This window comes from Vanessa atalanta, chromosome 7, assembly GCF_905147765.1.
Source record: "Vanessa atalanta chromosome 7, ilVanAtal1.2, whole genome shotgun sequence".
NCBI lineage: Eukaryota > Metazoa > Arthropoda > Insecta > Lepidoptera > Nymphalidae > Vanessa > Vanessa atalanta.
This window is the reverse complement of record NC_061877.1, coordinates 13218840-13245838: the sequence shown is the minus strand read 5'-3', so window position 1 is coordinate 13245838 and position 26999 is coordinate 13218840. Positions and strand designations below refer to the sequence as shown.

At 32.5% G+C, this 26999-nt stretch overlaps 1 non-coding gene across 1 annotated transcript; it reads left to right on the top strand.

The window, feature by feature from the left end:
• Positions 1-12407: 12407 nt before the first annotated feature.
• Positions 12408-12480, top strand: Trnav-aac. Its single transcript has one exon. It is a non-coding gene; the product is annotated as a tRNA-Val (tRNA).
• The last annotated feature ends 14519 nt before the right edge of the window (positions 12481-26999 follow it).

The following is a 26999-nucleotide window of genomic DNA, read 5'->3' as shown; positions in this document are numbered from 1 at the left end:
TTTCATTAAAATCCATCAATTTTAATTCAAATGATATGATATCTGATACATTTCAACCTCCGATCCGATAACCTCATATTATTATGTTTTAAATATTTATATCAACACTAGTAATATATCAATTAACTCACAATGGCGAGCACCTCTACGAAATAATATATTTTTGAAATAAAATAAATTTTATAAATATTATCTAATTATTATTTTTTTGCTGTCTTTACTCTCTGTCGTCTTACGCACACCAATACACCTTGAGAGCGTGCGTCACTCACTTTCATAATGCGGACAGGCGCCTTCGTGAGGGAATATGAGATCTGCTTACCAATACGATGGTAACATTACTTATAGAACGTTCGCATAATGTTCTCACTAGATGACCGAAAGTAATAGTAAAATCAGAATCAAATTATAAAATGTTTTGTGTAATGAAGTTTTTTCATTGAGGCTGTAGAGATTTTATGATCATCAACCGATTTGGGCTATTATTCTAACGCGTTTCTTACTTAACTCGAGTTAAAGTCCAGTTACAAGAGTATTTATGAACATAATGGTAGTGAATTTAAATGTAATAAAATTACAGTAAAGTGACAAAATTTTTTTGATTATATAATCAATTAGACTCAATTAAATGAAATCAAAGAAAAAAACAACAAACATAATTCTATACGAATTGACGTTTAACCGTTAAAGTCCCGGCAGATTGCATTTCATTTGAGAGCACTAAAATATACAGTATTTGGAATTGTTTAAATTACCCCATAAATACACGTAAACTGTTCGCAACAAAGAGATGTCACAGTGGTGTTGCGACGCGCCGGGCGATAAATCTGTGCGATACGAACGAATAACTTTCACGGCTGAAAATATCAAATGTAAAATGTAAATTTAACTACCTAATGCGGACTTAAGCAACAAAAGTGCGCTTTAAAGCGCTGTTTATTTGAGATTTGAGTATTGTTTTTATGTTTGTCGTTGAGAAATAAAAACGTCTGCTCGATCCGCGTACCGCGCGTTATGAATGGCCATGAGACGATGGGAGCTGGAGGCACAGATGCGACACTCCTCACATACTTGAACTAGCTAAATGAATTAAAAAAAAAAAACTCATTTTTTACTAGAAATGAACCTGTTTGACAGTAATTATTAATTAATATTTAATTTTGGAACGAATTTTCTTTATTACATTAATTACATTTTTAAAGTTTTGAACCCATGTAGGTATTACAAAATCACCTATAAAATTGGTAACTATAAATATCTAAATTTTCATAATCGTCTCACCCTATATATTGAACTTACAAACGATTTAAACTGAAGACTGCTCAACAATAACCGTATAAACATTAGTTTCAGTTCGAGTGTCGCTTCTGCAGTTCCACTAGTCTATGCCAAGTGTCTCTTAGGTGGTGCTGCATCGCAGGCAGTTTGCTTGATATAATGCACGTCGCAGCCGTTATTGCTCCAACCTACTTATTTATAATTGTTACTGCCTCCGCCACCCACGCTTGACCCGCGCCGCCCCTCTGGCCTCCGCCCGATCGGACCTCGGGGGGCGGACGGGATGAGTCGTCGCGGCTCAAGTAAGGCTGGTGGTTTTGTGGCCAAGGGTAAGATTTCAAGAGGAGCCAGTTAGGTCGGCACGGGCAATTTAGTTTTCTTTCATAGTGACTGTTAGTAAGACCTTTATTGCGTTCGCGATGGCTCCGTGGACGCTCAGATGAATCATAGTAATGACCCGGTGCTGGATGCGGCCGCTGTATATTCGATGCTATCTTTTGTTTTAATAATTACTTGGAACGGAAGCCTACGACTTGAAGTTTTATGGACTAGTCGCAATGGCGTTGCGGATGGAAAAAATGTCTTGTTTTATATTTCTTGTGACGCAACTAACGTGAAGCTATTAAGGCGTACAACAGAATAGCTTTTTGGAGTCTTTAATCTAGATAAATGACTTTATTGTTCCGGAGGTACGTCTGAAGAAACTCCTGAAGACTAGATTAGGTATACAGGGGTACAGTAATCAAATTAATGAGGATTATTTGTAATTTTAATGTTAGGTTAATTAATATAGTTTGGTATATATCTAGTTACCGATTCTTACTACCGATACAGGATACATATTTACGGAAATGATATTAGTAAAAGTGTAGTGACATATTAAAAAACAATATATCAAAATTCATGCAATATAGGAAGGTCTGTCTACAGCAGTATAAGTAGATCTATGAACTAGATTCAGTCATTGGCTATATAGTAAGCGGTTACATTTGAATCGGCATTGCGAATTACATTAGAAGTAAACCAACCACCTGTTCTGAATTCTACCGAGATGAAACAACAAGACACTCGGAAGTTACTCTTTTAAGCATTTTACATCTTGAGTGTGCTAATTAAATACAATGGAATGTATTCTGCCTGAAAATCATCGATCGATTTTTCATTGTTTATTTTATACTAACTTTTATTGAGTAATATGTAATAAGTATTTATGATTTTTTTTTTTTTTTTATATGATGTGGTAATTTATTTATTGACAAATAATATTACATAATCTCGTATGGTTGATTCCACAAAATTAAAAGAAAAAAGTTTAGTAACTTATATTTTATAACTTCATAACTCAGGTTCTATTATAAGTGGCTACTCTAAGTTAAAAAGTTAACATGTACTTAAAACGTAAAATATTTCTAGACTTCAAGAGTGTCATAACACTCTCAGCGGGGTTCCTTGATAGTTTTTACCAGCGGGTTGTCTATAGAGCAGCGGCGTGTCACGACTGGTATACGAACTGATTTGAATGTAGAATATGGGTTATAACTAATTGTATTTAATGTTATATCAACATTTTAAAAGGAATCTTTTGTGTTTGTTGTTTAAGTGTATTGCGCTCAAATGCAACGATACTCACGCCTTTATTAGGTAAAAATAATACTTCCCATGGCGCATTATTTAAAAAAAAATCATAGTGAATTTAACGTTGCGAAAATATACTTTATTCAAGCAGGTTTATACAAGGACTTTTGAATCGTCATTTAACAAACCATATGAAGTGAAGCTACCACTGGTTCGGAATGCAGATTCAACCAAGAAGAACCGGCAAGAAACTCAGTAGTTACTCTTTTTCAACATTTAAAAATACAGTCATGTTAGTTAAATACAGTTATATATGTATGTAATATATCCTGCCTGGAAGTCAATAAGTATTAACTCAACGCTTTTTTATCATCTGTATAATCTTGTATAGAATAATTCCTTATTTACCAATATATTTAGTCAAATTTTAAATATATACATTTGTATCTTTTCTTAGGTCATTAATAGGCGAAGTGGATCCTTATGCCTGTAGTAGAAAACTGGCTCACTCACGTTTCAAACCAAAACACAATAATACCAAATATTACTCTTTAACGGTTGAATATAATCATACATGATGAGTGAGCGGTACCTACTCAAACGCGCTTGCATAAGAATAAGCCCTAAAACCAAGAAATATCTATTTCCAGATGCCAAAATAGTTATAACAAGTATTTGTTGTACTTAAAGATATTGTAACACTATGAACTATTGAGTTACGCTGCTTTAAACAAAACTTACTATAAACACTAGACATTTTTAGGTTTAGTCAATTTAAAGAACAAAATAGAAAGTCTTCTTCAAATAAACACTGGAAGGTAAGAAGTTCATGAGCGAAAACTAATTATTATAAAAGCCGAAGCAATAAGCACCGTCTCCGTAACGCAGAAGGGCCGATTAATTTTATTGCCTCCGCTAATTCTATCAAAGACTGGCTCCGCTTTAATAGCGCACAACAAAATAAGACCCTTAAAAACTAATGTTCAGCCTTAAGTCCGCCGCAAATACCTCTTTGTGACTCTCGACGATACCGCCATGCTGTACCCGCGAACCTGACTCCACTAGATTTTCATTCTCAATCTTAATTACAGGCGAAATTGAATTTTAAAGGTTACTATTAAAGTTCAATTTTGAATACAGCACGATTAGCACCAAAGGCGAAGTAAGACGCCGAACAGATTAAAAAGTTGGAGTCGGTCGCGCGATGTCATTGTAAGTGGAAAATGAGTAAAATAAGGCAATACATTTTAATTAGGAGGAAGGGATCTGCCCTTTATTCCTTACGCGATAACTCTATTAATTGAATTTCATGTTTAATTAACTCGAACCGAGGCTCGGATAATCCAGCGCTGATCTTGATTGTTGTGTCTTGATTAAACTTAAATTCGGGAGTTTTTGACTGGGGACATCCTTCAGGCTGTGTTTATTCTTTGAAATGTTGAATTTTGCGATTGATAAAGTTGCTATCAGTTTGTCTTGAACGTTCCCGAGAATCGACTAAATCGAAATCTCATTTAGGTGAAAACTAAGCGGAATACGAAGAGCAGCTTCCGTGAAAAATCCTACTAACTGGATACACTCGAATGTAAAATGTTACCAATACCTAATAAAATAATGGCTTTGAATTATGATGAGATTGCAAGACGCAAGTGATCTATTTATGCAATTATTTCTTCATTAGTTTATCTTAATCCTATACCTTTATGGACGCACAAAACATTAACATAAAATACATATATGCATACATATACACCAATATAATAATAGTCGTTCAAACACCGTGTTTTCATTGAGACCAAGATGTGCCTCTATCAAAAAGCCTTAGATACTCAAATCATTCAGATCCATAACATCCATAAAGCATTTATTATTATCTTATTCCTAACTACTGGTTTATTTATTAAATTTATCATAAGAGTAAAAGTAATATCCCTTCTCTCGTAAACATAAAAGTGCAACACTGCCTAAAATTAAAAAGGTAAGATTATGGTCAAAATCGAAATATATAGTAACACATAAAAAGTATCGTTAAATATAATATTACACTTTTTAATGGAACTCTTAAATTCTTACAATAGTAACTATTGGACGATCTCCAGTATGAACAAGGAAATTAATCAGATTTTCTAACCAAAGTTTTTAGAGACGTATATTATAAATAGTAATTACAAGTAATGTGCAAAAAATGGGTATATAACACAAAGTTTTTAATAGAGCTTGTAAGATTATCAATTTAAAGGGTGGTGGAATACGCTCCAAACTTTCTCCCCAAACGGGGAGGAGGCCTTAGCTCAGCACTGAAACGATTATAGGCTGTTACTTTTTACTATATATTTAATTCGCATAAGTCAAACTAATAGTATAAAAGTAAATATGAAAAATATGGGAGAATTAATGCTGGGCTAAAGGCCTCCTCTCCCATTGAGGAGAAGCATATTCTACCACGCTACTCCAAGGCGGGTTAGCGGAATACACATGTGGCAAAATTTCGATGAAATTAGACACATGCACATCCTCACGATGTTTTCCTTCACCGCCGAGCACGAGATGAAATATAAACACAAATTAAGCATATGAAAATTCAATGGTGCCTGCCTGGGCTTGAACCCGAAATCATCGGTTAAGATGCACGCGTTCTAACTACGGGGCCATCTCGGCTCAAATCACACTTTCATATTGATAAGTATTGCCTTTGCTTTCCGATCCAATGGTTTTAAATTTTTAAAAGCGTGGATAAATAAGCGCATTGTGTAATCTGTGTTGAACGTATATCTTTATTTTCTCCGTGCGAAGTCGGGCCGGTCAGCTAGTATTAAATAGAGACAAGACGTTTGACTCTATCTAGATACAGATTTGTAGTCAAATCCCTTGTGACCAATACCAGCGATATCAAGACTTCGTTGTTATCATTGCCCGGCCGGTCCAGCCTAATTGTCCTTCAAGACGTGCGTGATGCTATCGCAATGATTCATGGTATAAATAATAACTTGTAAATGCTATGCTCTTGTTAGTAGAAGACAGTAAAACTTGAATAAACTGAAAGCCTATTCATTTCATGAATGTTGTCTGCCTTTAATATATTTGTAAATGTAAAAATGATTATAGTAAGATTTGTTACAAGAAAATAATTCAAAAGATTTTTTTTCTTTTAATTAACGATTCTTTCTCTCCTGCGAATTGATTTGTGTTTTTTTTAGTCTATAGGCACAGCTCGAGGGTAGTCTTATTGCTCGCCAATAAAAAAAAAAATTTAATTATAATTTGCACTTTTACATTAATTTACATTTTACACATTACATTAATTATAATTTGCGTTTTGGGAATGAAACGATCGCCTCCTATTTATTTCTAATCATATTAAATATAATTTGATTGACAGAAAAAAAGACCCGCTGAGTTTCTTCCGACGGTTCTTCTCAGGTCAGGGTGTTTCCTTTTCGGACCGGTGGTAATGTTGAATTTGACTATCAATAAGGAAATAGGTATAATGCTTCTATGTTGATTAAAGGAATTTGAGTTTGAGTTTGAGTTTGCAATTATCAATTTTTTGTTAATCATCTTTAGTCGATCGATTTTGTTATAAAAATAATAAATCATGTTTAGCGTTCATATTGTTCTTTAAAGACAAAAAGTATAGGTATATTATGTCAAAGCCATATTATAAAAGTCTCAGTTACGATTCTAAACTAAAATAATTTAAAATTAAGGTTGAAAATAGTTAAAAACGTGTAAAATCAATCAACACATGCGATGTAAAATTACACCGGATATTAACTATAGCACAATAACTCACTGTTCAAAACCAGCACTTAGATAAAGTTTAACGATTTATTTATTTACATAAGTATAAGATAATTAGTGATAGCAGTGTCATTAAACGTCAGAGTCATGTTGTCCCGAACAACTCGACTGCTTTACGAGCTACGCCGGAGGAAGCAATTAAACACACAGTAAAAAATTAATTCGTTTCGAAATAAATCAGGCACTAGTTCGGCCGCTATAACGTGTCAGATGTGAGGAGCTTCAGATTGCGAGGAAGGAGATTTATATAACATCCATCACTTTACAAGAAAGTAATCGTGTGATTAGCCTTTTATCTGACAGGCCTTTAAAGTGATATACATAAGTTCAAAAGTGAATTTGATTCTAATCAAGGCAAGTATAAAATTGAATTGGTTGTCACAATATTTCGTAATTGGAATACTTCAAATACAACCAACATAAAGTCGAAGTCAAAATCTTAAAAGCTGAGAAGATCAGCGCAAGTGCATTGCGTGCTAAGCGTTTTTTTTTCGCTTGTAATCTTTGGACTTAGTAGTTGACAGTGCCTGTTTTATGTACTCCTGTCTTAGAAGCCGCATTATACGATGTTCCTGTGCCTGATGAGTGACTAGGCGACGTTCAAATTGCTATCAAATTAAACTTAAGTATATAGGGAATAGATTGCAGCAGTGTTTATGTACACGCTCGTGCACTATCAAATCGTTATCACGCATGGTTACATTTTTCAGATTTACAGCCGTAGCTTAAATTTAGACGTTGTTATATTACTATTATTAGTAAACTCAGGTTAAAATCAATAACACTATGGACTCTTTCCGGTTACGACAGCGAATGACATTTACGACATTTGTCATTAAAATTTTAAAGACGAGCCAAATTTTTTCAATACAATGTTTATTATTTGTATAAGAAATGTGGACGTCGAACAATTGTATTTAGGAGAAATCATCTTTATCTACCTATGGTTTAAATCTATTTTTGTATGACAGATGATTCATTTTAAAGAGTAATTAAGTTATAGCTGTTTAATGTGATGAGTTACAAGTCGTGTGTGGCACCGACAAAATAGGTACAAAAGAAACATTTTTTTTTAAATCGCAGTGCTTAGGAGATACTAGACCGTCAATGAATGTAAAAAATCATTCTTCTTTTTACTTGTATAAGATTATAGGTTAATTAGCAACTATACTAACAAGAAAAAAAATAGATATATTAATTAAACTATCGTTTTTACTATCTGTCTATTCAACACTTAATCATAACTAATCCAGTGAACTGATGATAATTAAAATTGACACTAACGTAGCCTAGGACATAGCTGAGAACATAGGCAAATAAATTACAGCACATACTAGCAAGCAACTATATTCGTGGAGAGTTCTTCGTGGTTACCATTGCTTGCTACTAACGTGATTCTGAAGCTGCCATTGCTTGTTACTAACGGATTAGAAGGCTACGAATGATGAAGTAGGCCAATAATTATACGAAAATGATAAATTTTAGGTACTTAGATAATAGTGTATTTATAAAATGGAAATGTTAATAAAAAATCGGCTTGCACACCAAATCGTTAAAAATAAAAAGCTATTCCATATAAATTATATACTTTATTCAAATTTGTTACAATCAATTTTAATATGTGGCCTGAACTGAAAATTATCATAATTATTTTCAATTAAAATGTATGCAACATTGCGCAGATAAGAAACAGACATCTGCATGATTTTGCCATCGATTCTATTTAGTAGGTATAAAGTAAAGTAAAACACCTTTGAAAAGGAGGTTTAGAGCTTATTCTACCACGCTGCTCCAATGCGGGTTGGTGATATACATGTGGCAGAATTTCATTGAAATTAGACACATACAGGTATCTTCACGATGTTTTCCTTCACCGACAATCAACACAAATTAGGCACACGAAAATTCAATGGTGCTAGAATGGGTTTTAACAGGCAATCATTGGGTAAGATGCATGCTTTCTAACAACTAGGCCATTTCGGCTTTTTAGTTGAAAATATTTTAAATGTTATGACTTTCTTTACATACTTTAAAGTTATTAGTAAAATTTAGTGTTTGACATGGTCCGATATAAAGACGAACACAATTTATTTTTTTAAACATTATTAAAGTCATTTGTAATAAATCTCCATACAGTATTGTTTGCACATTAAGACAATATATCGTGAAATAGTATCGGGCCTGGCCGTGTTGCTGCGGTACCAATTTGTGTTCTCGCAAGTGTACGATTTGATCAGCGACTGATTTATATTCGGCCCGATCTGTTGCGATACTTGCTCTAGTTACCGAACTCGGAACAAAGATTTCTGGAGTCGGTAATGAACCTAGTATTTGGCATTCGTTTGAATATTTTTCCTGGAGCTCCAATGCTTTCGATATTGGGCACTAACTATATGAACTTTTAAGTTTGAAATGTGAGGTTAGTATCGTATTCGACCATGTTTCTCCAGTAGTTCTCCTATTTTTTTCATCGTAGAGCATCGTAAATGTATCATAAACACGAATTAAGAACATATAAACTTAGTGCTGCTTGACTGTACATAAAAAACTATTTATTCTGTCCTGATATAACTTTAGACAAATAATAAAATAATATATAGGTTAAAAGTCAAAATAATGATAATTGTCTATATTAGAAAATTTACTATTTGTCATAAGAACATGATTTTGATAAAGTATTAAATAATTATGCTTTACACAAGAATCTCTACAGCCAAAACCGCATTGTCCTCTAAGAAGTGTCCTCCAGGGGGCAATTGTCCGCCCGCGGCGAGGGTGACCACACTTTATCAGTCACCCGATCCGATAGAGTGACCATGTGGCTATCCTAAATTATAAATCCCGATCTAATTAACCGTTAACGATCTAGTTTTATTGCAGTTTAGGGTTATCGCGGTTTAAGTTTGAATTGTCTGCCATATGTCCGAAGTTTAGAGTTGCGTAAGAATTTATAGTACAGTGGTCAACTTTCGATCCTATTATTTTGAATTTAAATGAGTTTCGTGTTACGAATAGTAACCCTAAACCATACGTTATACGATCGTTTTATGTTGAAAATAATGTTGGCTGTATTTTGCATAAAGACTTATAGGTGACAGATAAATAATCCATTCATACGTTTATCTAGAGACGGTTATATAGTAAAGTTACGTAATAAGATTATAATTCAGTTAATCAGATCATGGATAATTGCGAACCATAGATATGAATGCCTTCTGGATAGTTCCATATTATATATATATTTTTAATAATAATAGCATCCCAACCCATTTCAAGGAATTGCCAATATTCCTATTTACCCCTCAAATGAAACTTGAAACTTGTGCTAGAAGTGGGGATGATAATAGCCCAAAAGGGTCGGGATCAAACCTGCGATTTTTTGCATCGCTAGGCGGCCCATAAACCATTGCACTATTGACGCTTCTATAGGACTTTGATAGGAAGTTAAAATCTGGCCACATTTTTGAAATTGTTAGTTTTGTACATCGAGAGTTAAAAATGTTATTACTTGTAAAGTATATTATTTAACTCTATATACAATAATATTTAACTTTCAATCTATTCTGTTATATATTATAATATATAACAATATATACAGCAACGTTGATAACGTTACAGTTAGATTAATACGGTAAGTCTGTATTTACCATGAACCTACTTTTTATAAAATTTCATTTCCTTTTGAAACAGTGCAATAGAAGTACGCAAAGCTCAAATATTACTCATTCCAACGGCTAAATTCATGCAAACTGTCGTATTTACAAAGCAGTTCCCGTTAAAAAGGCTTTATAATAATAAGAAGAAAAAAAACGAAAGTCCCTCCCTCGAAGGTATTTTCCTCTTAATTTAATCAAATCATGGAGTCCGTGTATTTTTCTGAGTCATTTCTTTTTAATTTCGCTCGATCGTTCTGAAACCGGTGTTATTGTGTGCTCAGTATTATTTTAAATTAGTATACGTGACTGCTTACGAACTTCTTTTTAATTTTGGTTTTGTCTATGCCTATATTTACTTGAAAAATTTAATGAAATAAGTATATTTTGTGTTTTGTTTTTGTTCCAAATGATATTTTAACGTGGAAAAATGAATTGTGAAATTAAACAATTTGATTGTGTAATAAATTGAAAACTGAACTTTCTCGATTAAAATACAGGACAAAATTGCTGATAAATTTTAATTAGAATTGCGTGTTTATTTACGGATTACAATAGAAAATATTCTTTATTCTTATGCAGTTGTGCTTGTACGTTAAATACCCAGAAAACGTTAAATATGCCTCTGTTGCCAAATTAAAAAAAAAAGTATTAATGAACGATTATGTACGAAGGGTTATTATACAATTAGTAAGTTTATGGCCGATGGCACACCTTGGGAATGAAACGATCGTCTTCTGGTTATTTCTATTCAAAATGAATATTTGATTATTTAGTTTCTACAACGATGTTTGTAATTATATATAGTTTTGACATATTCAACCAATTTTGATGAAACAATTACTAAATAATATGTCGAAATAATCCCCATCATTTGTAAATTATTTATTTATTTATTTATTTATTAAGGCAAACAAAGGCAAATTTTTTTTTTTTTTTTTTTTTTTTTTTTTTTTTTTTTTTTTTTTTTTTTTTTTTTTTCTTCTGCCAATAATAATTAAAATATTTACATTTGCTATTTTTGCTGTTTTCAAGCAAGTCGAAAATGAAATCAGTTGTTGATTTGATTTTAGTTTTAGCAAACAGCCATGTTAACATTTAAAACAGTTATTTTTATATCACATACAGACACTTTTATATAGTTTTATCATTAGCATCATCACTCACTGATATATGTATGCTTATTTATTTTATTCTGGAACCAATCAACTTAAAAATATTTAAATATATTTTAATTACAGGTAATAACAGTACGGTTAATGTTTCATTAGATTCAAAAACAAAATACTATGAGTAGTTAAATTTATCTTAAGTATGATATTGTTAACAGCACGTTGACCCCCGTGCCTCAGTGACAGGGGCCTATAAAACATACCCACCTTACCCCGTTACTTGTTAATTGTTCTAAACGACTTGGAAACTACGTTGATTGGATGAAGTGAGTGTTAGTTTAAATTTAGTTCCTCATTCATTAATTAATATAATAATAATAATTAATTAATTATTATATTTCATATTCATTAATTTACTAATTATGTTAAATTAATTAAAATGTTGGGTACCATACATTGATAAAAATATAAAGATAATATTATATATTAGAAAAATATTTTAAATTCTATTAGGTAACTAAATTTATTAGATATTTATTAATACTGTTGTAAAAGTACGTAATGTAAAAAAGTACGTAATGAGACTGAAAAAAAGTCATCTACTATTTCTATACTGTTGAGTAATCTACTTACTTCTAGCGAATCTAAAAATAGTATGTCAATAAGAGATGATTAAAATATTTAAAAAATAATTCAACATAATTTGTAATACTATATGCAAACTCAACTTAAAAATAGGTACAGTAATTATCATGTATAAATATTTATCAGGAAACATAATATATTCGTAATACTAAATCATAGTATGATACGGGTTGAGAGATATTACTGCAATACATTTCTAGAATTTAACGTATATGTAAAAGATAATGATTAAAAGATATCTCGTTTTATTATACGTGTCTTAATCTTATTACATTTTTTCCTTTCACTATCACACGTCACAAGTTTTATGCTACTGATTGTGTTTTAATATCAACTGTTCAACGTTTCCGTGGTGTAGCGGTTATCACATCTGCCTAACACGCAGAAGGCCCCCGGTTCGATCCCGGGCGGAAACATATCTTTTTATTACTTATATATTTTTTAATTACAATATTTATTTATTATTTTATCCAATATAATTTATTGACCTCACTCTCAGGTCATAGTTTCGAGTTCTGGGCATTGAACTTAGGATCTCGGGATGCATGCCTTGTAGGGTAGTCACTAGAGCACTGTAGTGGTAGATAACCACTGCACGATGGGTTAAATAGGCAATATATCAATTTGATAAATACTCCTAAACTATAACAGTTAACAGGCCGCGGGCATTCCGCTGAGAAACTTATTATAATCAATGCGTTACGGACCCATTTCAGGTGGAGTAGAAACAAGGTAATATATCAAAGTTTGCAACTTAACCGAGTGCGAGGTGCGAGGGTATGAGTTATGCTCACCGCAAACCCGCTGAGAGTGTGCTCAGAGCGATAAGCGTTAGCGAGTTTTATGTAGCTATATTATGAGTGAAGATTCACTTGTAATAAATTTAACAAATAATTATTTTTTTGTTTTCGTCTTAACATCAAGAAAGCAGACGAAGTAATTTATTAATGTCTGTAACAGTTTTCTCAGTTACTTATTATCAATTAAAATGGTTGTCTTACTATATTCCAATGACAGAAGGAGTATATTTGTCAATAGTACTACATTATGTGCTACCAACAGTGCTTAAATATAAGTTTTATTTATAACACAACACTATTCCTCTTAATTACTTTAACTATACTTTCAACTCAATCCTTAATGAATATCCCAAACTTTAAATCAAATAATAAATTCCAATCGAAACCAACAACTCAATTCTTATTTACTCAGTTATATTTCGTCTATCATTGCAATTACTTTGTAGGACTTTGTGCAAACCCACCTAGGTAGGTACCATTCCGTAAGCGATTATATTCTACAGCCAAGTAGCAATACTATATTGTTGTGTTCCGGTTCGAAGAGTTAGTGACCTAGTGTAACTACTGGAAAAAAGGACATAAAATCTCAATTCCTAATTTATTAAGCGCGTTGATGATATAAGGAAAGATAAAAAATTCTTACATTTTCAACCATTAGTTGGTTCTTTGGTCAGTCTATGTAAGAACGACTACAGAGGAATAACGTCTTTCATTTCATTAGAGTTGTGATGTTCTACCAGAGTTTAAAAAACAAATAATTTTATTTTGTCACCCGCTCCCGCTTCCGCCTATAGCTTGCTCCCCCGCGTTACCAAAACGCATTTATCGTGGGCGGAGCTGTCGCGAGTAATTGAGTTAGCGTAAGAAACGGCACGGCTCGCTCGAGACTTCAAGTTTTGTTACTTGTAGTTTGTAGTCAAACTACTACCGTTATTTACGCTCGCCACACCTTGCATTCAAATTAGGCGCTGTAAATTTCAATGTTACATGTGTCATGAAGACGTATGGCTCCTTAAAGAGACTTGTACGCTTTCAACGATTCATCTTTTACTTCGATGACGGAGACTGTTTGACTCACGGTGTTGTGAATTACTTATTATAAATTGACAAGTTGTAAATTTTACCGCACCTACTTTTTTATTTATGTAGGTAAGTGTGTAAATCTTTATGTTATTTTAATATGACATTAATAGTATTTATGATTTTTTTTAAAGCATAAATTATTCTCAGTCCCGAAATTGATTCTTTATAGTCATTTCAAGTGATAATATCCTTCACTGGTTCGCTGGCTTAGTGGCTATATTACTTGGCTGCAGCTCTCGCGGTCCTGGTTATAGTTCCGTGTCCAGCCGATAAATTATATCAGGTTTTTCTTTCAAAAATCTCTAAGAGGCAGCCTGGGATTTGCATATTTACAGTATTTACGCCCTCGGAAAGCACGTAAATCCGTTGGTCGCCTGCACTCGTACTGGTATTGTCGGTCAGCTATATAATTGAATTATGATGGTGGTCCCAATACACTTTTTATAGTGACGCACAGGTCCTAAGCAGCTGGTGATTCTTCCTTGAGAATGGCCACGAAAACTGGAATCGGAAACACGGCCTTCAAGACTGTTATACCTCCGATCCTAAGGTTAAGGGCAAATTATTTATATAAATAAATAAAGGAAAAAATAACCAATACAGTAATATAACATACATTCGTACAATAAACCTTATATCGAGATAATATCGTAAGATACAGTTTTCCACTCAGTACAAATAGTTTTTTACCGTTGGTATTTTAGACCCCCCGTGTGTCGGAAGCTGACGGACGGACGATGCTATCAATACGGCTTATCCCGACAGATTATATGTATGTACGGACTTACGAAAAAATGCTGATCGTGATTCCGCATACTGATAGCGCTGTTTTGATGTTTGTTTGTTGTCGTTCACCTATCCGTACGTAATAATAAAGAATGTAACGAGGTTTTGTATATACATACAGATTTTTAAATAAAATATCGTTATATGCTTTTTATATCTTCATAGCTTAATGGTATTGCAATTTAAAGTTATAGCTTAAATCCGGACTCTTGAATAATTTGATATTATTTTTTTTATTTTACGCAGTACATCGCAGTACCTATATATGTAATGTGTGCTGATTGAACAACATTTTCTTTCCCTACTTTAAACTATTCGCTTATAACACTCAGTATATTATAAGAGAATAGTTATTTACATTTCACTACCTTTATGAAATTTATATTTATTTTAATTATTTATAAAAACATTATTGAATTACATATATCAGTTTAGTTTCCACATACCTACTAGATAATAGAAATAATAAAAATTATCTAGATATAACCCAAAAAAATATTTTCAACGCGACAATAGAAGAAGCATAATTCATAGATAATAAATATCTCAAAGTATTACGGCTCGATAGTCACAAACGACTCTTATCGAATCACGTCCGACACACCGTGACGACAAACACCTTAGCATCGGAAGTAGTAACAAGTGCCGTTGAGATCTCTTTACGAGTTGATATTATTGGGAGCATTAATCGCTCCGTTTATGACACTTACCTAATCATAGTCTATTTACATCCTTATATTGAGGAAAAATACTTTCATTTGTCTTTTGTATGGGTCTCTCTGAATCAACATTTTGGATATTTAAATTAAATAAAAAACATTGTTATACAAATTCATTGCAATGTTGTTAGTCCACTAAACTTTTTTTTTATGATATGGTCACCAGCGCCCGTAGACAATGACGCTGTAAGAAACCTTAGGAACCAAGGTTTTATGTCCATTGTGCCTGTAGTTACACTGGCTCACCCTTCAAACCGGAACACAACAATACACAGTACTGCTGTTTGGTGATAGAATATCTGATGAGTGGGTAGTACCTACCCAGACGGACTGGCACAAACCCTACCACCAAGTAAAGTAGTAGTTTCTTGGTTAGGTTATTAATAATAATAAACATATAAAAAACATTCAAGTAAAGCTTTAGTTCATTTAAATTATTAAATTATATTAGCACCGGTACCGGTTCGGAATGTAAATTCAACTGAGTTCAACCAGCCAAAACACTCACTAGTTACTCTTTTCGACAATCAAGTTACATACCTAAGTATTTAAATATATAAATAGTATAACTCGCATAGTTTGCCATGGTCACGTTGCTCGTATTGAGAGCTGTTGACGTCGATTGTGGTTATTGTGGCTGTTATATTTTTAAAATAATATTGATTACACCCTCAACAGAATCAGAGATTAGATATCAATTTGCCGATATAATGTTATCTGAATCATGAAAAAAATGAGTACATCGTTAAGAGTATTATATTTATTATTGATTAATAAATAGGAAAAACGTTAAAATCTTGAAAAAGAAGCCACAATTTTTTTAGGTTTTTGTTTTACAAATATTATTTGCTTTACAGTTGGAATGAGACTCGTCGTAAAGTACCTTAGATATCCGTCAACTGCTGCGTAAAGGGCACTACGACTTGGACGTTAAGCAGCGAAACAAATGAAAGCTAGATAGGACCCTATAGAAGATGGTCTAATGGACTAGACTTGTACGACAACCACTGAGCCACCAAATCAGAAGACTGGGCTATGAAAGAACAGTTAATGATTATATTAATTTCGAAGTCCTAATTTAATTGATTATCCATCATTCGACAACCCTAAAATCTATAGAATCTATTAGCAAAAACAATCCTATAAAATACATTATCAGCATCACTAACGAGATCGTGTAATGGAGGCGTAAAAGAAGTTCGGACATAACGTTCCAGTGTTAATCACAATCGACCGATTTATGATCGACTGGATTGAATTATGACGAATATAAAAATTCCATTCCGTTACATTCAATTAAAGCTATTTTTTTTCTATTTGGCAGATTTTAATAGCATGAAAGGTTTTCTTACTTAGAATGTGACATTTGTTATTTTCGGAGGAAATTTAAACAGTAAAGCTCAGGTTGACAGTAATGTTTAATCTACATTGGCTGTCTTGTAACAATGTAGTATTTATTATTACATTTATTATCCGAGTTAATTAATACTTGCAACGAGCCTGCATTTGATGGTCCTTTTGTTTCTTGAAATAGTTTTGAGCAACCGAGAATAAAATATATTCAGCATTAACAAAGGCCCAGTCACAATGATAATATAACATTTAATATTTATAAAATTAACGGAATATTATAATTTATGAAAATAAGTCGAGATTACATTTGAAATTTAATTACTCAAATTGAACACAGCTTCCCATTAAAATGACATATGTTATCAGCTAAGTTAGTTTTCACTTTCTCTTACCGTCACCGAGCACTATCGCTGTAAACCAATCAGATTCAAGCCACTTTCACGTCCTATCAATCGCGGCCTCTTGCTGCCCACTACACTGTCGCTAATGACTAATTACGCTTGTACAATCCCTCTACTACGATGTACTACTAAGTTCTTCAGTGTTCTTTCTGCGCAAGCAAAATTCAACCTTGTCGTATTCCTTTTCAAATTTCTTATTGAAATATTGTAAAGCGTAATTAAGCCGTTTCTCAGTTGAGAAGTTCGGAATACGCTCATTAAGTATTTAGCATCGCTATGATTTTATATCAAAGAAATAGAGTCTTTAGTTTTTTGATAATAAGGTATTAATTTGTTTGTTTGTTTCTTTTGTAGTTATGATCAGACGATTGTATGGTGAAGTGCAAGGAAGGTTTCCTGAGGAAAGATATCGGCACGTAATGAGTTGAGTGCCATTCAAAACATCATTATCTCAGTCGGGATCGTACTGCGGCCGGCTTTGTGATTCTTTGTGTCGATATGTTGTTTGTTCTGTTCGAAGATCTCGAGTTGAGCGCGAAACTTCTTTCTTTGAGATACTCGTAGTTTCGTTTTGTAATGTTATTCAAATTGTTTTCTTTGGTAATATTAATTAAATCAATGATTTCGTTATGAAATATATCATCTTGACTCTAAATGATAATTGTACCTTATATAACTCTACCTTAACAATTTTTATTTTATTTCTATAATCTTATAGATATATGTTTATGTAGTTTATTATACTTATTAAAATACAACAAAAAATTATATAAGTGCTTACAGCGCTGTAAGCAACATATAGAGTAGAACCGTTGTTCTGTATGGTAAAAATAATTGTTCTACTTAATGGTAGAGCGGCTAAAGCGGCTAGCATTCTATTTTAGACACTTACGCCTAACTTCTATAGATTGTATAAGATCAAGTATTGACTAGTTATGACTCAGTTAGTGGCCGAGTATTGAGTAGAGTTTGATGGATGACGAGGAGGCACCGGTGTCGGCCTGGGTCTAACCTTGTTTACTACCAAAGTTTGTACGAGGCTTTTAGGTGATATTATTTGTACTAATGCAATTAGCAAACTCCATAACGTAACTTTATCGTTATTTATTTTTTATAATGTTTTACTAACAGTTATTATTTTGCTTTATACATTAGCATTTTTTTTAGCATTAGCTGCCCGTAAATGTCCCACTGCTGGGAAAAAGGCCTCCTCTCCCTTGGAGGAGAAGGTTTGGAGCATATTCCACCACGCTGCTCCAATGCGGATTGGCGGAATACACACGTGGCTGAATTTCGTTGAAATTAGACACATGCAGGTTTCCTCACGATGTTTTCCTTCACCGCCGAGCACGAGATGAATTATAAACACAAATTAAGCACATGAAATTTCATTGGTGCCTGCCTGGGTTTGAACCCGAAATCATCTGTTAAGATGCACGCGTTCTAACCACTGGGCCATCTCGGCTCTTACTTTGCTTTATACATTATGATTGAATAGAATATTATATTTAATTGTATACGATAAGATACAAAATAATATTATGGTAGATAAAGGCGACGTTATCACTAAAAGAGTGATCTCTTTTTTTTAAATTATCAAATGTTTTTTTTTATTATTTAAATTTGTGTTCAGTAAATAGTTGCATACGTTGAAAGATATTTGTACGAACGTACCTCTTACTCTTAATTTTTTTGTAAAATAAAATCGCTTTTTGTAAGTATAATTTTCTTCGTTTTTAGTTTGGTGTCATATAAAGTACCTTTATTCATTTTTTATTTCATTGTACATTTTTAATTTTCTATACTCTGCTTTCACAATGTATTTTTTATTGTAGATTATTTATTATCTATCAATTGTATTTATTAAATATAACATAAATACATTATACAATAAATTATTTTCTTTAAATTATATATCAGTAGATACTTATGTTATACATCAGTAAAAACGTAGTTGTGTTACGGCATCTTGTATCTAAAGCCCATTTCACACTAACCCCTAATAATTCCAACTTTTATATTGAATCGTTACATCTTAATATTCAATTAGCCGTAATTGCCGGGATGAGATGACAGGCAGATTAACGGCCACACATAATTCATTACGGAAATGGACTTTATGGCGACTGTAACTTTTTTACAATGGGTGTGTAACCGCCTTTATGGCGGATAGAACTGGGAATATATAAGTTTTATGCGAAATTGTTTTGAGTGATTAGACGTTTTTATTGCTTCGTTAGATTTCGTCGCGTGGCTTTGATGATCTCCTTAAATTACTTTGTAATAATATATTTTTTGTATATTTAATTAAAATGAACCAGGCTTTGTGTTTTTTTTTTCGCGTAATAGCTACCAGCAATTATGGTCACTTAGATTCTACTGTGACACCGTTATAGTCATTGAACGATAAAATTAATTCAAAAAGTATTAAAATATTTTCAATAAAATTAAAGCATAAAAATCGGTTAATACTTTAGGAAATACAAAGTGTGAAAGTCATAAACATATACAAGGTTCGCAATTGAAGTTTATACGTACGTCAACAAAGTGAGGCCATACAGGAAGAAATGCAAAATGATAATTGTCGATAAAAATGCAAGACATCGAGACATCGTCGTAGTGAGCGAGTCGCGGATAGGTTGGCCATGGTTTCACGTTCCCTTTATACAACATTTATTCGTTTATTTTTAACTACAAGTTTATTCCCTTACATTGATTATTATTGCCGCAGATTTAGATAATGCTAAATAACACAAGCCGTCTGGATTAGTACGCCCGACACGCTTGATATGCTATTATTTCAGGTTGTGCCAGTAATTTTTCCGTTATAAACTGTAGAAACTCTACTAAAGTAAATCGAAGCAATGGAGTTATTACCCACCATCGATAAGTTAGTTAGATAGTTTTGTTGCTCAAATATTCATATTAATTTTAAAATAATTTATTATTATGTTCAAGTATGGCTGGGGTGACGTCATGGTAGGTATGAAAAATGTGGTACGCTCGGTTTTCATAACATGTGGTATCTTAGCCCTTTCTAAATCTGTGATTATTGCTTTGAAAGATACTTCTTCGCTCTTATTAACCAAAACATCAAGAGCTCGATATTATTATGATCACGGCGATGGATTAGCAAAAAATTAAGGTGGTAGTATTTAACTATCGACGATTCAAAAACGCTCTATTGTGAAGTATACTTGAATAAAATTGATTTGATTTAACAAGTTGACGTAATCATATCTATTAAAATATATAAATTAAAAGTAAATTAATATTATCTACCTTGTCCCTATATAATGAGTTCCATGGTCGCTCTAGTCGTAAATAATACGACTAGTATCTTGGTCGTTCGCCGTGTAATGTGCGCATTGCGACGCATTAAAACGCCTACTCGCTATTCATACTGCTATTAAATATTATTCATATTCGAAACGAATGTTTATTATACGAATTTTTGTAACAAATGATCTTTGGATTTAAATACAAGTTTTTCTCATCGTGAGTGTACACGAACCCTATATAATATTTGTGAGAATTGTTATGGGTGATATGTTGAAGTCATTTTACATAATTACAATGCAATAATAATGAGTTAGTGTAAGTTCAAGTTTCAAGGCATGAAAGTGTAGATTCTACAGAGAAATTCTCAATGGAAAAACATAATAACTTGCTTTGACCTGACGCGAGGCTTGAAGGACTGAAGCCTAATAAACCAGCTCCTAACCTTTAACGCAGCTAATTAAAATATGGTGCGTCATTTTGTACGAAACATGCAGGTAAACACAGATACTTCTTTCGCCGCTGAGCACTACACTAAAACAAGCACTCATTTGAAATCGTAATCGTTCTTTTCGACAATATGATAAAATCATATGCCAGTTAAGAAGTGTTAATTATGATTAACATTTCGTCTAAGCATATTTTTTTTTTTCATTTCGGTGTACTGTTATTGGCGTAGTGAGCCATATATTCATATCAATCAAAATAAACATTATTTTCGGACTTGCCACTACTAATACCTAGCTTTTAGGTTATATACATATAAAATATAGTATTTTATGTAATTTTACGATGTAGTTATTGTGAACATATTAATTATGTAAACGCTCTCAATAAAATTATTTAAGTCAAAATCTTGATTCAATATAGTAGCGTTATATTTGCTTAATGATTGTCAAACATATGCTACAGAAATAAATACCTCAGACCTGAGAAGAATCAGCGAAAAGAAGAAAATGCTCTTATCAAAATTTCTCGCCTCTTCCAGGAACTTTTTTTCTCAAAGCAATGAGAAACATGAAAAGAGTAGATAATTTTTGGCTGCATAATCTTGTGAGTAAAAAAGCTTTTCTATTTAATTCTATTCTTTTCTGTAAATGGCGTCTTGACCATGTTACATTTTAATTGTATCGTTGTACACAAGGACGACTATACGCAAGTACGTTGAACGAAAAGCGAAATCTGTAAGCAAAATAAAATTCGGTTAGCGAAAGGTACTGATCCAGTGAATGGCACATCTAATTCAGGGATTGTATATTTATTTACTCACACGCGACAATTTACATATAAGAACCAATTCAATTCCCGGCGTACCGCGTTCGCAGGGATTAAGGCCATAACCCCCTCCACAGCCCCCTCTAGGAGACCATTCCCTACGTAATCCTCATAAATCCACTTTATATTCATCCACCTTAAAGACCCCAATAAAAGTAACTAGTGTTACAATTTTTATTTTCGACATTAGATTAATATCGTGATATGTTTAATGACATTTTTATAATTTTATCTGTCATCTTATCTTACGAATATATCGTATAGTGCACTAGTGTGTGCGCTTCTATTTCTTCTATTAAAGGGAATTGAAGTAAGTTTGACATGAACACAGAGAAATAAGATTCATGAACAATGAATGGACGTGTTTTACGAGGCACTGTCTGTTAATTTTTAAGATCCGGACTGCTTTTGAAAAATTTCTCGATATATAAATCCAAAAAAAATTTTTTGACCTCATTCGGGGATTGAACTCATACCAAACCCTCAGTTATAAGCTAAGCATTAGACCAAGAAAACCGTTTTTTTTATTTGGTCACACGGTCTTAAAATCTGTTTGTCAAGTGTAATTTAGCAATAATTATAATTTTAATAATAAGAAAATTTAATGAAATAGCTACACACCCGACATTATATAATTATTATCTGTTATTCAGGGAATAATTCATAATTTCTTAAATAAAGTTTTGGTAACTCATGTTACATATTTCGTATTTGTTAATCTTAGTAAGTAGCCAAGAAGGGCCTTTGCGTTTTTCCATCACTCTATTGATAGCACACGCTATATTAAACTTGACAATAAATCGAGCAAAAGGCGTGGAGTCGTGTCGAATATATTTATTACATAAATGTATAGTGGTATTGCTTGGAAGGTCGTCTCGTTAGGTTACCACCCACTTGAAAGGACAGGATGAAATTATATGTAAAACCACTGGTTCATGATGTAGAATATACCGAGAAGGATCGGTAAAAAAAAGTATTTACTCTTTTAGCAATTAAATTACATACGTGTGATAATTAAATACAATCAAATTATTATTTATTATTATATCCTTCATGAAAATAACGATGACTGCTAAGGATACTAGGTCCACGGGTTTTATCATTTATATAGTCAAAATCAAAATATACTTTATTCAAGTAGGCTTATAAAAGCACTTTTGAATCGTCATGTTACAGTGCTGAATTCAATTTAAAGCTACCACCTCTTCGGAAGGACCGGCAAGAAACTCAGTAGTTACTCTTTTTCACCATTTTAATTACAGAGTATTTTATATTTTATACCTAGACATGTGGTTATGACATATTAGTTTTTATATATCATACCTAGACATGTGGAATTAGATAAATACTAATTCCACGCTTTTTCCATATTCCATATTTATCAATGATTTATTTTTATATGAGCTTTAATTTTTTTACTAGGCCGTAACTTAATAATTAAACAAAAGAAATATGACAAATGACAATGTCAGCTCCAAGGATTCCCTGCTCCACGTAATTCGCCGTTTGTATTCATACGTGGCGGAGCCGCGACAAGCAGCTCTATCATCTCCCAGTAGCATTTATTGCGCGCCTCCAGCTAAAAGGTATGCTCAGCTTGGACTTAATATGGATTTAGTAGTCAGCTTAGTGCTTTCTTATATTGTTTACGATTTTAATAATGCGAATTCTATCTGGACATTCGTTTATTATGCGGCGTTACTGGCGGCTTATAAGAATGTCACGAGACTTATTTTCTGACCTGAATTGTTTGTAAGGATAGTTATTTAATATATTTTTATAATAATATTAACAACAATTCGTTTTTAATACTGTTTATAATCCAAACATTACATTTAATTTAGTTTGATCAGTACACTCAAATTGGAAAAGGTATGAAATTGTAATTTTTAAATTTCATTAATATTAGAGACACTCGACATTCATCGGATAAAACAACCCTGAAACTTTTTACGTAGTATATATTACGTACATGACTTGGTCCAATCAAGTCTCGTCGTCTTAAAGACGTTGCTATGTATTGCAATCAGGTTGGGAGCTATATATTTACATAAATAATAAAAAAACTCGTAACTGTCCGAGGGCCCTCTGTTATCTTTCTCTGGCTATTAACTTATGAAAATAAGATACAATAACACTTTGTTTATTTTGCGTTATGCCTTGCCAGGGAAATTTGCGATGGACGAAGGATTCGCGCACTACTTCTCAAAGTTCGAGTTGACCTTTTAAAAATATAACGTGAATAGGTAGTGCTTAGATTTGCTCTATGGTATCAGAGTGTGTTTGATTTAGAGATATTAAAAATATTTATAATTAATCTTTAATTGTTTATATAAAGATAAACCTTTAATATAAACAATTGTTATACGTTAAATAAATAGTAAATATTAAAAAAAAATGGAAAAATATTAATTTTATTTCACAACAATAAGGAATAGTGATCTAGATAAAATTATTTTGATCATTAAGACTTCAGAAAAACACGTAAAGTTTGAGGAGCAATGGTCAGTTTTTCAAATGAGAAATATGATAGGCGACGTACTGGTCCCACATCGGGCGCCACTCGCCGGACGAACGTGACGCGTGTTGTCACTATAAACAAGATAGCGACTTTTCCACAGATAACATAACATTACACGGGAAAGCGCTCCAGCACTGCTTATTTAGATTTCATTGAAGATATATATTTGCTTATTTGCAAGAACGGTTTGATAATATTTTTTTGGGAAGAATGACCAAGTCCTTTAATATATTTTCTTGCTGTCCATACGTTCATTAATCTTCTCAGAAGATATTGAATTCCTGACAAGACAGCGTTCAAAACAATTCATGTAAAATATTTTTATTAATATTGTTTTTAAAAAAATAACTGCATCGCTCAACTTAAGTAAGGTACAAGGTATTACAATGACATTCTAAGATCTCACTTCACCTGTTACTCATGAAACGTCAAAAGCCAATTATACGCTAATGTGATGAATATAGTCTTTTAAAGAAAAAATATATTTACTAGGCCTCGGAAAAATTGATCTTATATAATAGCTCCACGGATATCTATTTTCACAAATTGATTTCAAAATAAACGATAAAGAAACATAAACACTTGACTTTCAGTATAATGAAAGTTCAATAAACAAGTCACCCCGCACCATAAATATGAATGTCTCAGTGGGTATGAATTACATGCAATCGAACATAACCGACTTGCACCCCCAGGAATAAACATTACATTCGAAAGGAAACACTCAAAAATGCCCGACAAAAACCCCGTGAAATCTCGACCCACCTCATAAAACACGTGAAACAATATCTCTAACGCACCGTGCTACAACAAATACGCGAAGACGCGTATTATTAGTCTTGTACTAATATTCATAAGGTTTAAAATACATTGTTTGGTTATCAATGTTATTGTGGTAAATATTCGGCTTTCCTAAGCTATAAAAGTATATTGTGCGTCTGTAAACGTAGGCGGCTGTTTGTCACCATTTGCATAGAGATGCTGAGAGGTCGAGGATTCAGATCCTAACAAATAATAAGGGTCGATGGCATTTCGTAGCTTTGGGGGCAGGTGATTGAGATTTCGTGTAGGAATGACTTCATTAACTGGATAAAACTGGACAAACATCTTTTAATCAAGATAAAATAAAATGAATAAAAGCTAGAAAGCTGCTCGCAAAATGAAGACGCAGTTTTTTCCTATTACAATACACGTATAAATCAAGCAATTGAACAAAAATATACTTTTTCGAATTGGTCTAAAACTATCATAACTATATAAACTTTTGACTATACAACATCATTCTAATAAAAAGTGAAAAAAAAAACAAGAGATATTCTTATATATAGATTTAGCATCCATATAGAATATTGATTAGTATAATTTGAATACAATTAGAATAATTAGAAGAACTCATAAGTAATACTAGAGATTCTAAATGGTATCGAGGAGTACAATTAAATTTATGCTCCACTTGCACACTTCTGTAAATTTCAGAAATATACTTTAATTCATGATGTTTTAAAATTTTCTATATTTGAAATAATTAACAAAGCTAATATTTTTGTTATTGTGACAATTTTTCATTTACTATTAACATAAAAAACTGTTAACATAATACTAGCTGTTGCTATATATTAAAGTTGATTTTATAAAATAATGTTTCAAAAGTAAAAATAGGCATTTGAATAAAGTGAATTTTGATTCTGTGATTATAAATAATATGTTATATTACCTAATGATTAAATTTTTACATTTACCTCTATTTACATTAAGGCAAGGCGAGATGGCCCAGTGGTTAGAATACGTGCATCTTAACCGATGATTTCGGGTTTAAGCCCAGGCAGGCACCACTGAATTTTCATGTGCTTATTTAGTGTTTATAATTCATCTCGTGCTCGGCGGTGAAGGAAAACATAGTGAGGAAACCTGCATGTGTCTAATTTCAACGAAATTTTGCCACATGTGTATTCCACCAATTCGCATTGGAGCAACGTGATGGAATATGCTCCAAGCCTTCTCCTCAATGGGAGAGGAGGCCTTAGCCCAGCAGTGGGAAACTTACAGGCTGCTAATGTATGTAATGTAAGGCAATTACTCTTCTAACTTAAGACGATTTTACTCGTTGATAGTCAAAATAATTCGAAACAAATTGTAACGAAAGGTCGAAACAAATGCAAACATTTGAATTCTATACAACTTAATTCGTGATTTAACAAAGTGTTATGTTACTTGAGAAATCTTAATCAGCCCTACGAAGTATCTTTATTTACAACGCGGAATCCTCCCAGTAATCGGAGCGAGTAAAAAGAGGGGAAAAAACTATTGTATCACGCGAGGTTTGGAAGATATTCATTAGAGTTTATCCGTCGGAATGAATGGAATGAAATGAAAAAGAGGTGCTGATTTCAGGGACGTATTCGGTACGAGACAGATGTATAAACTGCTTGAATTATCCTACGCACGTAAATTATTACTAACGATAGGTTGAACTTCTTAGGTAGAAAATAGTATAAATATTTTTTTATATTAAAGATTATTTTAGTGATCGAATTATTTAGAATACTTAATTAATTATAAATTAATCTTTTTCAGTCACTTATTTTATTGCAATCAATTTTGCCATCGGTCAACAACTTTCCGAACAATATATGGGTGCTTGTCATTATATATTTCATAGGTAGTATTATCTTTATTAATCTATTTATATAAATAAGATTTATCATGATTTCGCAAGAC